We start from the raw sequence: 12,078 nt of genomic DNA on the forward strand, positions 1-12,078 counted from the left end.
GGAGCGTTTCGGTGTTATGAGTCGTATCAGAGGTCGCAGGGGTGTCGGAGTTCACGGAAGACTTTGCCGTTGGAGACGTTGGAGACGTTGGAGAATTTGCAGCCGCTGGAGACTTTGCAGCCGTTGGAGACTTATAATAATAATAATAATAATAATAATAATAATAATAATAATAATAATAATAATAATAATAATAATAATAATATTATTATTATTATTACTGTTATTATTCTTATTATTATTATTATTATTATTATTATTAGCAGTTACGTAAACAAATCTCCAAGATTTGCGTTCAAGCGAGGTGATTACACGGGCCTCTATCATCACTTGTCCACCGTTGAGTGGTCACAGGTTACTGACAAACCTAATGTTGATGACCAGGTTGATCGGTTTACGGAGCTTGTACTGAGCAGCATGCTTAATTTTATTCCCCAGTATACACCTAAACAACGTAAATATCCCCACTGGTTCTCATCTGAACTTATCAGTGCACTGAAGCATAAAGATCACGCACACAGGAAATCTAAATGTTCTCCATCCAGCGAGTGGAAGGAAGAGTTCAGCTTTTTTCGAACTCTCTCTAAACGCCTATATAAACGGGATCATAGTTCGTACATTCAATTCTTAGAAAAAAGCGCCTCTGACAGGCCGGCTGAGTTTTGGAAGTATGTGCGTAAACGGTCTAGCAAAAGCTTAGAGTCCTTCAGACTACTAGGCTCAAATGGGGTAGAAGTGCATGCCGTCGCTGACTGTTTTGCCACACATTTCTCATCCGTTTATAAGGCCTCAGACTCCAGCACTGATATCAGACAACAGCCCAAGGCAGTTAGCTCATCCAGTGCTTTGTCGCTGGATGAAAATCTTATCAGCGAATGCATTAAGCGCTTAAAACCATCCTTATCATGTGGCCCAGATGGCATCCCCTCCGCCATACTAAAAACATATGGTACTATATTTGTCCCAGTACTGACTACGATATTTAATAACTGCCTGGACACTTCCACATTTCCTAGCATGTGGAAAACTGCTCGTGTTTTCCCAGTATTTAAGTCGGGCTCTAAGACAGATGTTTCTAATTATCGCCCGATTTCTCTACTATGTGCCACATCAAAGATCTTCGAACTGGCTCTTCACAAAATATTGTCTTTTAGTGTGAAAAACTCACTGATTCCAAATCAACATGGTTTTCTTGCTGGCCGCTCAACTACCACAAATCTTGCTAGTTTCATGACGCAGATCTCCACACCTATTTCTCAGAGAGGACAGGTTGACGTAATCTACTGTGACCTGAGCAAGGCTTTTGACGCAGTCAGCCACACACTGATTATGGTTAAACTTGCGAACTTTGACGTTGACTTGTCGATTGTGAATCTCTTGCACAGCCATCTGCTCAATAGATCTTGTTATGTTGCCGTAAATGGCCAAACCTCTTCTTTGTATAAAGTGACTAGTGGGGTCCCTCAAGGGTCGGTATTAGGCCCACTCCTATTTTTAATTTACGTTAATGATGTTTCTTTTGCCATTCGTAATTCTTCTTTCCTCTTGTATGCCGATGACATCAAGATATTTAAGGAAATTCATTCAGTTAACGACTGTCGCTTGTTGCAGTCAGATTTGTGTTCTTTTTCCGAATGGTGCAACGGCAATAACCTTTCTCTAAATACCTCAAAGACAAAATTCATGTCTATCGCTCGCAAAACATCTAGCGTGTCATTTCAATACTTTGTCAATTCTGTGCCGTTATGCAAAGTTTATGAAATCAGTGATCTTGGTGTTGTTGTTGACAGCGCGTTAAACTTTTCTTCTCACGTTAAGCGTGCTGCTATGCGGGGCCTTCGTTCTCTCGGATGTGTTTGTAGAATATCTCGAGAATTCAGGTCTCCCATGGCCCTACACAAATTGTACACGGCAATATGTCTTCCGCAACTTGAGTATGCGTCCGTGATATGGAATGGCATTGCTCAATCCAGCGGTAACACCATTGAACGAGTCCAGAAAAAATTCCTCAGCATATATAACCATCGCTTTGCTAAAAATGACTCTGGATCTCGTTCAAATACTGCTGAGTCATTATCACTGCCATCACTTCACTGCCGACGAAATCGTTCTGATCTCTTATTTCTCTACAAGCTAGTCCACGGTTTCATATCCTGCCCTGTACTTCTCAATTGTGTTAATTTTCGAATTCCGCGTAAGTTAACCAGAAAGAACAGACCGTTTCATGTACCCGCCTGCTTCTTCCAACACTCTACCGTTCACAGAATACAAAGTCTTTATAATATTAATTTTCTTGATCTTGACGTTTTTCATAGTCCACAATCAATGTTTTTATCCGAGCTTTGCACTGTTTTGACATAGTATGGCACAGTGTACAAAGTCTTCCCTTCTCCGTCTTTCCGCATAGTTGTATATGTGCAATGTAATTTTTTATTCCCCTTCAATATTTCTCATATTGTCTTATTTTACTCCTCCCCTTTAGTGTTCATTTCTCTTTGTCTACGTGTTTTTGCTCTTTTTATTTCTGAAGAGTGTCTGTATTGTATTGTTTATTTTTATTGATTTTATTTTTGCGTGCGCCTGCACAAAGACCTCACGGTTGTTCCTGGGCACGTTAAATAAATGATTGATTGATTGATTGATTGATTATTATTATTATTATTATTAATAATAATAATATTATTGCCCGTTTTTCGGTAAGCAGCAGTTTTTCCGCTGTGAAAGTTGCTCTAAACGCGTTCATGCGAAATGTGTAACCTGGCCTGATGAAGAGCTGCAACTCCTGAAGTCTGGATCGCGCTCATTTTGCTGCAATTTATGTGATCTGAGCCGTGCTTCTGGTAAGCCTAGCGAAAGCAGCTCGTCGGGGTGCAGCGGTGAGCATTGCAGTTCTCAAACCGGTTCCCTCTCCACGTGTACCCCTCCGGGTGACGAACTCGCCGGGCTGCGCCGCCTCCTCCTCGACGCATTGGAGGGAATCTCGTTCCTCAGCGACGAGGTATCCCAACTACGCGAAGACAACGAGCGGCTCCGTAAGGATCATTCCCGCGGTGTTGAACAACAAGCTCGCGTGGTCGCCTCCCTTCGTGCAGAGGTCCGCTTCCTACGTGAGGAGCTGACGCGCCGCACGGCCGCCGTGGCAGTGAAGGCACCTGTGAAACCCCCAGTGCATGTGACCGTTGACCCGTCTGTGACCTCCAAGCAACCTGCGTTCTCCGAACAACCCCTCTCCAAAATTCTTTCATCTTCGACTTCGCCGCCAGCTGACGTAGACACGTCGGAGCGTGTCAGTGTGATGCCTGTGACAGCCTCTTCTGCAGCGGTGACTGAGGGTGAAAGAAAGAAGAAACCCGCCTCGTTTGGAGTTATGAAAACATCCACTATATCTGTAGCTCAACGGCCACAAAGGCCACAATGGCCAAAGGCCATTTTTGTTACGAAGCTGAGCCCGGACACCACTACTGCTGACATTAAGAAACATATTGCTTCATTGGATCTGTCTCCCATCTCCTGCCGGCGACTTCAAACAAAGTTCCAGTCATATTCTTCATTCTATATTGAAGTTGACGAGGAAACACTACAACGCCTGAATGACCCTTCGATGTGGCCCCTCGGATGCCTCTTCAAGCCATTTCGTGGGGAGCTGCGCGATGACATGCTTCATCCCTCTGAGATAGTGACTGGAATCCAAAGTGCCGTGTGACGTAGACATATTCTACCAAAATGCTCGGGGTCTGCGTACCAAGACACTCGAGTTTTTCTCTAATGTTCTTTCGTCTGCTTTTCCTATTATTGCTATCTCTGAAACCTGGCTCGGCACTGAAATTCCCTCATCGGACTTTTTTCCCCCGACCTACACCACCTTCCGCCGTGACCGAGATTTCAGTGAAACCAAACAGAAAGGCGGTGGCGTGCTGATTGCCATTGACAATTCACTGAAATCCGTTAGACGGAAAGACCTAGAAACTATCGAAGAATCGATCTGGCTAGAAATCAACCTTGAGCGCCGTGAAAAATTGTTGATTGGATGCTTCTATTTACCGCCCAGCATTTCCCCTGCCTCGTTTCACGATGTCATGTCTTCTATTGAACTTGTGATATCTTCTCATAGTGGGCACAGAATTATTGTTCTTGGGGATTTCAATGCACCTGGAATTGACTGGAGCACGCTTACCTTTTCTCATTACAATCATTTCACAGAGAAAAAGTGCAGCCTGCTCTTGGACTTTCTGGCGTTTAATTCCCTAGTGCAACATAATTCAGTCGTCAATTCCAGTGGCAACGTCTTAGACCTGTGTGTGTCAAACGATCAACCCCTTGAAGTTTCCCGCTCCAACATCTCTCTTGTACGTCCGGACAAATTCCACCCACCACTTAACGTAAGATTATCTGCATCAGCCGAAACAACGAGCTACAGCAGTTACGTAAACAAATCTCCAAGATTTGCGTTCAAGCTAGGTGATTACACGGGCCTCTATCATCACTTGTCCACCGTTGACTGGTCACAGGTTACTGACAAACCGAATGTTGATGACCAGGTTGATCAGTTTGCGGAGCTTGTACTGAGCAGCATGCGTAATTTTATTCCCCAATACACACATAAACAACGTAAATATCCCCACTGGTTCTCATCTGAACTTATCAGTGCACTGAAGCATAAAGATCGCGCACACAGGAAATCTAAATGTTCTCCATCGAGCGAGTGGAAGGAAGAGTTCAGCCTTTTTCGAACTCTCGCTAAACGCCTATATAAACGGGATCATAGTTCGTATATTGAATTCTTAGAAAAAAGCGCTTCTGACAGACCAGCTGAGTTTTGGAAGTATGTACGTAAACGGTCCAGCAAAAGCGGAGAGTCTTTCAGACTACTAGACTCAAATGGGGTAGAAGTGCATGCCGTCGTTGACTGTTTTGCCGCACATTTCTCATCCGTTTATAAGGCCTCAGACTCTAGCACTGATATCAGACAGCCTAAGGCAGTTGGCTCACCCAGTGCTTTGTCGCTGGATGAAAATCTTATCTGCGAATGCATTAAGTGCTTAAAACCATCCTTATCATGTGGCCCAGATGGCATCCCCTCCGCCATACTAAAAGCTTATAGTAGTATATTTGTCCCAGTACTGACTACGATATTTAATAACTGCCTGGACACTTCCACATTTCCTAGCATGTGGAAAACTGCTCGTGTTTTCCCAGTATTTAAGTCGGGCTCTAAAACAGATGTTTCTAATTATCGCCCGATTTCTCTACTATGTGCCACATCAAAGATCTTCGAGCTGGCTCTTCACAAAATATTGTCTTTTAGTGTTAAAAGCTCATTGATTCCTAATCAACATGGTTTTCTCGCTGGCCGCTCAACTACCACAAATCTTGCTAGTTTCATGACGCAGATCTCCACACCTATTTCTCAGAGAGGACAGGTTGACGTAATCTACTGTGACCTGAGCAAGGCTTTTGACGTAGTCAGCCACACACTGCTTATGGTTAAACTTGCGCAATTTGATGTTGACTTGTCGGTTGTGAATCTCCTGCAGAGCTATCTGCTCAATAGATATTGTTATGTAGCGGTAAATGGCCAAACGTCTTCTTTGTATAAAGTGACTAGTGGGGTCCCTCAAGGGTCAGTATTAGGCCCACTCCTATTTTTAATTTACGTTAATGATGTTTCTTTTGCCATTCGTAATTCTTCTTTTCTCTTGTATGCCGATGACATCAAGATTTTTAAGGAAATTCATTCAGTTAACGACTGTCGCTTGCTGCAGTCAGATTTGCGCTCTTTTTCCGAATGGTGCAACGCTAATAACCTTTCTCTGAATGCCTCGAAGACAAAATTCATGTCTATCACTCGCAAAACATCTAGCGTGTCATTTCAATACTCTGTCAATTCTGTGTCCTTATGCAAGGTTTATGAGATCAGTGATCTTGGTGTTGTTGTTGATAGCGCGTTAAACTTTTCTGCTCACGCTAAGCGTGTTGCTTTGCGGGGTCTTCGCACCCTAGGCTGTGTTTGCAGATTGTCTAGAGAATTCCGTTCTCCTATGCCCTTCCGAAAATTGTACACCGCGCTCTGTCTTCCTCAACTGGATTATGCGTCCGTGATATGGAATGGCATTGCTCAATCCAGCGGTAACACCACTGAACGAGTCCAGAAAAAATTCCTTAGCATATATAACCATCGCTTTGCTAAAAAATCTCGTTCAAATACTGCTGAATTATTATCATTGCCATCACTTCACTGCCGACGAAATCGTTCTGATCTCTTGTTTCTTTACAAGCTAGTCCACGGTATCATATCCTGCCCTGTACTTCTCAATTGTGTTAATTTTCGAATTCCGCGTAAGTTAACCAGAGAGAACAGACCGTTTCATGTACCCGCCTGCTTCTTCCAACACTCTACAGTTCACAGAATACAAAGTCTCTATAATGTTAATTTTCTTGATCTTGACATTTTTCATAGTCCACAATCATTGTTTTTATCCGAGCTTTGTACTGTTTTGACATAGTATGGCACAATGTACAAAGTCTTCCCTTCTCCGTCTTTCCGCATAGTTGTATATATGCAATCTAATTTTTCATTCCCCTTCAATATTTCTCGTGTTGTCTTATTTTACTCCTCCCCTTTTGTGTTCATTTCTGTTTGTCTACGTGTATTTGCTCTTTTTATTTCTGAAGACTGTCTGTATTGTATAGTTTATTTTTTTTGTTTTTTGTTTTTTTTTTGCGTGCGCCTGCACAAAGACCTTACGGTTGTTCCTGGGCACGTTAAATAAATGATTGATTGATTGATTGATTATTATTATTATTATTATTATTATTATTATTATTATTATTATTATTATTATTATTATTATTATTATTATTATTATTATTATTATTATTATTATTATTATTATTATTATTACTATAACTCTAGCAGACTCTAGCACTGATATCAGACAACAGCCCAAGGCGGTTAGCTCATCCAGTGCTTTGTCGCTGGATGAAAATCTTATCTGCGAATGCATTAAGCGCTTAAAACCATCCTTATCATGTGGGCCAGATGGCATCCCCTCCGCCATACTGAAAGCTTGTGGTAGTATATTTGTCCCAGTACTAACTACGATATTTAATATCTGCCTGGACACTTCCACATTTCCTAGCATATGGAAAACTGCTCGTGTTTTTCCAGTATTTAAGTCGGGCTCTAAAACAGATGTTTCTAATTATCGCCCGATTTCTCTACTATGTGCCACATCAATGAACTTCGAGCTGGCTCTTCACGACATATTGTCTTTTAGTGTGAAAAACTCATTGATTCCTAATCAACATGGTTTTCTCGCTGGCCGCTCAACTACCACAAATCTTGCTAGTTTCATGACGCAGATCTCCACACCTATTTCTCAGAGAGGACAGGTTGACGTAATTTACTGTGACCTGAGCAAGGCTTTTGACGTAGTCAGCCACACGCTGATTATGGTTAAACTTGCGCACTTTGAAGTTGACTTGTCAGTTGTGAATCTCCTGCAGAGCTATCTGCTCAATAGATATTGTTATGTTGCCGTAAATGGCCAAACGTCTTCTTTGTATAAAGTGACTAGTGGGGTCAAGGGTCGGTATTAGGCCCACTCCTATTTTTAATTTACGTTAATGATGTTTCTTTTGCCATTCGTAATTCTTCTTTCCTCTTGTATGCCGATGACATCAAGATTTTTAAGGAAATTCATTCAGTTAACGACTGTCGCTTGCTGCAGTCAGACTTGCGCTCTTTTTCCGAATGGTGCGACGGTAATAACCTTTCTCTGAATACCTCGAAGACAAAATTCATGTCTATCACTCGCAAAACATCCAGCGTGTCATTTCAATACTCTGTCAATTCTGTGCCGTTATGCAAGGTTTATGAAATCAGTGATCTTGGTGTTGTTGTTGACAGCGCGTTAAACTTCTCACGTTAAGCATGCTGCTATGCGGGGCCTTTGTTCTCTCGGATGTGTTTGTAGAATATCTCGAGAATTCAGGTCTCCCATGGCCCTACACAAATTGTACACGGCAATATGTCTTCCGCAACTTGAGTATGCGTCCGTGATATGGAATGGCATTGCTCAATCCAGCGGTAACACCATTGAACGAGTCCAGAAAAAATTCCTCAGCATATATAACCATCGCTTTGCTAAAAATGACTCTGGATCTCGTTCAAGTACTGCTGAATTATTATCACTGCCATCACTTCACTGCCGACGAAATCGCTCTGATCTCTTATTTCTTTACAAGCTAGTCCACGGTATCATATCCTGCCCTGTACTTCTCAATTGTGTAAATTTTCGAATTCCGCGTAAGTTAACCAGAGAGAACAGACCGTTTCATGTACCCGCCTGCTTCTTCCAACACTCTACCGTTCACAGAATACAAAGTCTCTATAATGTTAATTTTCTTGATCTTGACGTTTTTCATAGCCCACAATCATTGTTTTTATCCGAGCTTTGCACTGTTTTGACATAGTGTGGCACAATGTACAAAGTCTTCCCTTCTCAGTCTTTCCACATAGTTGTATATATGCAATCTAATTTTTGATGCCCCGTCAATATTTCTCGTGTTGTCTTATTTTACTCCTCCCCTTTTGTGTTCATTTCCCTTTGTCTACGTGTTTTTGCTCTTTTTATTTCTGAAAACTGTCTGTATTGTATTGTTTATTTTTATTGGTTTTTTTTGCGTGCGCCAGCACAAAGACCTTACGGTTGTTCCTGGGCACGTTAAATAAATCATTGATTGATTGATTGATTATTATTATTATTATTATTATTATTATTATTATTATTATTATTATTATTATTATTATTTATTATTATTATTATTATTATTACGCCGGATGTGTTTGAAATAGGTTTCACTTCCACCGTGGGTCAGCCCGGTATCGCTCTGTTGTGGGAGTATCAGCCCAGGCTGTTTTTTTATTAGATGCGAAGTATCTTAAGGCCCAGCTCAATTCGGTGGTGTGCGGCGTGACCACCCTTACTGCGCATGCGCATACCCTCTCCACACACCTCCTCTCCACTCACCCTCTCCACTTTCCCTCTCCCCTCCCCCTTTCCACTCTTCCTCCGAAACGCGGGCTAGACATGCCGAAATTCTCTCCTGCGCAACGCCGCGATGAGCTCGAGCGAATGCGCGTCCCCTCCCCTTCTCTCTCCTCTCCTACGCTGCCCCCGTCTCGCCCGCCTGTCGACCGCGTTCCCCGCTCGCCCTGTGAGATTTAACGGCCAGGCTAGATGGAAGATACGACGCGCGTAGCGTCCCTCTTCGCGTTCCACGACGCGAGGTCTGTAGCATGCCCAACGAACGCCAACGGAACGCGATCGTGCAAGTGCTCCGGCTTCGCATCGCCTCATGGTCCCCTTTAGCGGGAGATGGTGTACTTTTGTTGACGGGCGAACAAAAAATGCAGCAAAGCCTCGGCATTGATAGCTTCGCTGCAAAGAGGTTGGATGAAAATATGTTTCAAGATCACTTTGTGGCAAGTGAATAAGGAAAGTGAAGACAATTTCAATGCCTACATTTAGTTGAGCAAAGATACGGAAGCACGTTGCTTTTGACCAGCATTCTTCCTGGGCGCCGTAGAGATACAAAAGATAAGAGCTTGCCTTGCAGCGCACATATTACTGGCGAACGATGATAATGACTACTGTGAATATGGAACTGTGTTTAAAGTGACATCTGAATTTGCTGCCCTGTGATGTAGAAGAATATAGATATGACCCCTACCGATGGGTTGCGAAGTACGCCTAAGAGGCCGTTGCACGTATTCGCGACCGCTTTTCTGGCCTTCAAGCTGTCGGCCTTCGTCATAGCTGCAGCGAATGCAGGCCGATGATAACTCGTCCTTTGCATATTTTATGATGCCGCGTTTGTATCGGCGAATCTGCCGTTCTATCATTTTAATTCATGAAGCAAGCATCAGTGCGGTGCCAAAATGCTTCAAATCCTTCTCTCGGAGGGCCAAGGTGGCGACTATAGCAAAGACGATAAATTGTTCGGAAGACGTACGGGACGAGTGCCTAAGCCGGCCGCCAGTATCGACGTATACGTTCGAAGCCCACAGCTTTGCCTGTCACCACACTTTCCTTTGTACCCCCCTGCACTCACAGAGCTGTTGTCCGAACTGTTTTCTATTGCTTTTGTACCTTTGTCGACACAAAACGACAGCTTTTTCTCACATCTTGTTTCATTATAGCAGCCTAAGGGAGAAAAGAAGGGGCGAGGCTTTGTAGCCTCGGCAGCTAATAAACGATTATCTTAATGAACAACAAATATTTCTTTATTATGAAGGTCAACAGGGATGCATGGTTCACCATTAATCCAAAGAAAACCGCGAAATACATTTTTTTTCTAAAACCTACGTTGCTGTTTGAAAACGTATGCTCTTTTTCATTATTTCAGCTCGTCATGAATGCAAAATATTTGTCATGTTGTGTCAATGTAACGGTCGTAGTGAACAGATGGAACACATTGTCGACGGAATATTGCATGTATGGAGATCAGATACCTTAGAACTGCTAGCCGCAGTTCTGATAGGTGGACCAATATTGTCAGTTTAATTGTGATAACAAGTATACTATATAGACACTGCATGTGCATTTTTGCTGTCACCGTCGGCGTCGCAATGCGGTAATATAATGGCTCAAGGTAATAGCATCAACTCGCGCTTCGTGTGCTCTATATTCGAGTGCAAGCGGGTGACGACAGCCGATGATCGCGGCTCAAGCGGAGATGAAACACGCCGGCCGTCTTCCGTCGCGTGAACGAACCCATGGGGTTCCCGAAGGGAAGGCTTTGTCGTTCCGCAGAAACCGCATACACAGCGTTCGCACTGCTTATGATTCGTATGGCCAAGGGATGCGACAGGAAAACGACCCTAGGATGCCGCAGAGCCATGCGTAGGAAACCGAAGCAGCAGCTGTCGCCATATGCCAAAGCACGAATCGCCTTAGGTCTAAGCGAGCTGCGCAATGAAGCCAATGAAATGTGTGTCCGTAGTTTTGTTATATACTTCTTTTATGATGTGTTTCTTAACAAAAACTCTCTCGTTACCTCTTACACTTGGCTGGCGGCACAACGGGAAGGCGTCGAAAGCGTTTCGAAACGTGAAAAAATACAGCAACTAGCACATTATCTTACCGCGGCCGCCAAATCTTATATTTGTCCCAAGGCACTGGTGGACTGATTCACCAAAGAAAGGGGAAAATAAAGTCACAGAAGCATCGTTCAAACTTTTGACAAGTTCTTTTCGCGTAATGCTGTCTTCATAAAGGCTTCTTTGTTCATATGAGTGTTCCTTTCCTTTTGCCGTCCCTAAACTCATAAATATATTCATGCTTACAAATCCGCATTTCAATGGTAAAATTACAGCGCTGTCATTCTCAAGCGCTTCCCCATTGTTTCGTGCAATATCATAAATTGCACACCAGACCTTTCTGCTTTGCCTAAGGCGTCTCAATTAAGAATACAAAGCAGTTTCGTCCTACGAGGCCGCGATACAGCGTAATATCCTATCTCATAGCTCTTTCGAGTCGACCTTCGCTTTGAGCACTTCATTTAAAGATCCCCGTTTTTTAAGAAACGGGCGTTTTTCCCGCTCATCCTTAATGGCGACGCGTGTACAAGGCCGTTTTGCACTCTCCCAATTGGATGCCGCTGTGTCTCGTACGACTCACATTGTTTTCGTGCCCGCTTTATTTCACGTATCTCTTAATGCTTAATGGAGCCTTCTCAGAAGCTCCGAGCAGCGTTCTTTGTTTTGGTGAAACCAGGCCGCCGGTGCTTCGCAGTTTGCGAGAACGACGAGCGCTGGTTTGCCGGTTTCAAAATGGCTCTATCGCCTATTTATGCCGTTGCTGTTGCATGCACTTCACCATCACAAAAAGCCTATTCGCAATTAGTAAGAAGTTGGTTCCTTTTTTACCGCCTCGCCTTTAGTTCTGTGTCTGCCGCCACTTCTGGCCTCGTGAATATTCTCAAACGTACATTTTATGCACTACGCTTCGCACTTCAAGCTGAAAACAGTAACGTATATAGAAGCCTTTCTGCACAGCACCAATTCTCACATTC

This window comes from Rhipicephalus sanguineus, chromosome 9 (assembly GCF_013339695.2).
Source record: "Rhipicephalus sanguineus isolate Rsan-2018 chromosome 9, BIME_Rsan_1.4, whole genome shotgun sequence".
NCBI lineage: Eukaryota > Metazoa > Arthropoda > Arachnida > Ixodida > Ixodidae > Rhipicephalus > Rhipicephalus sanguineus.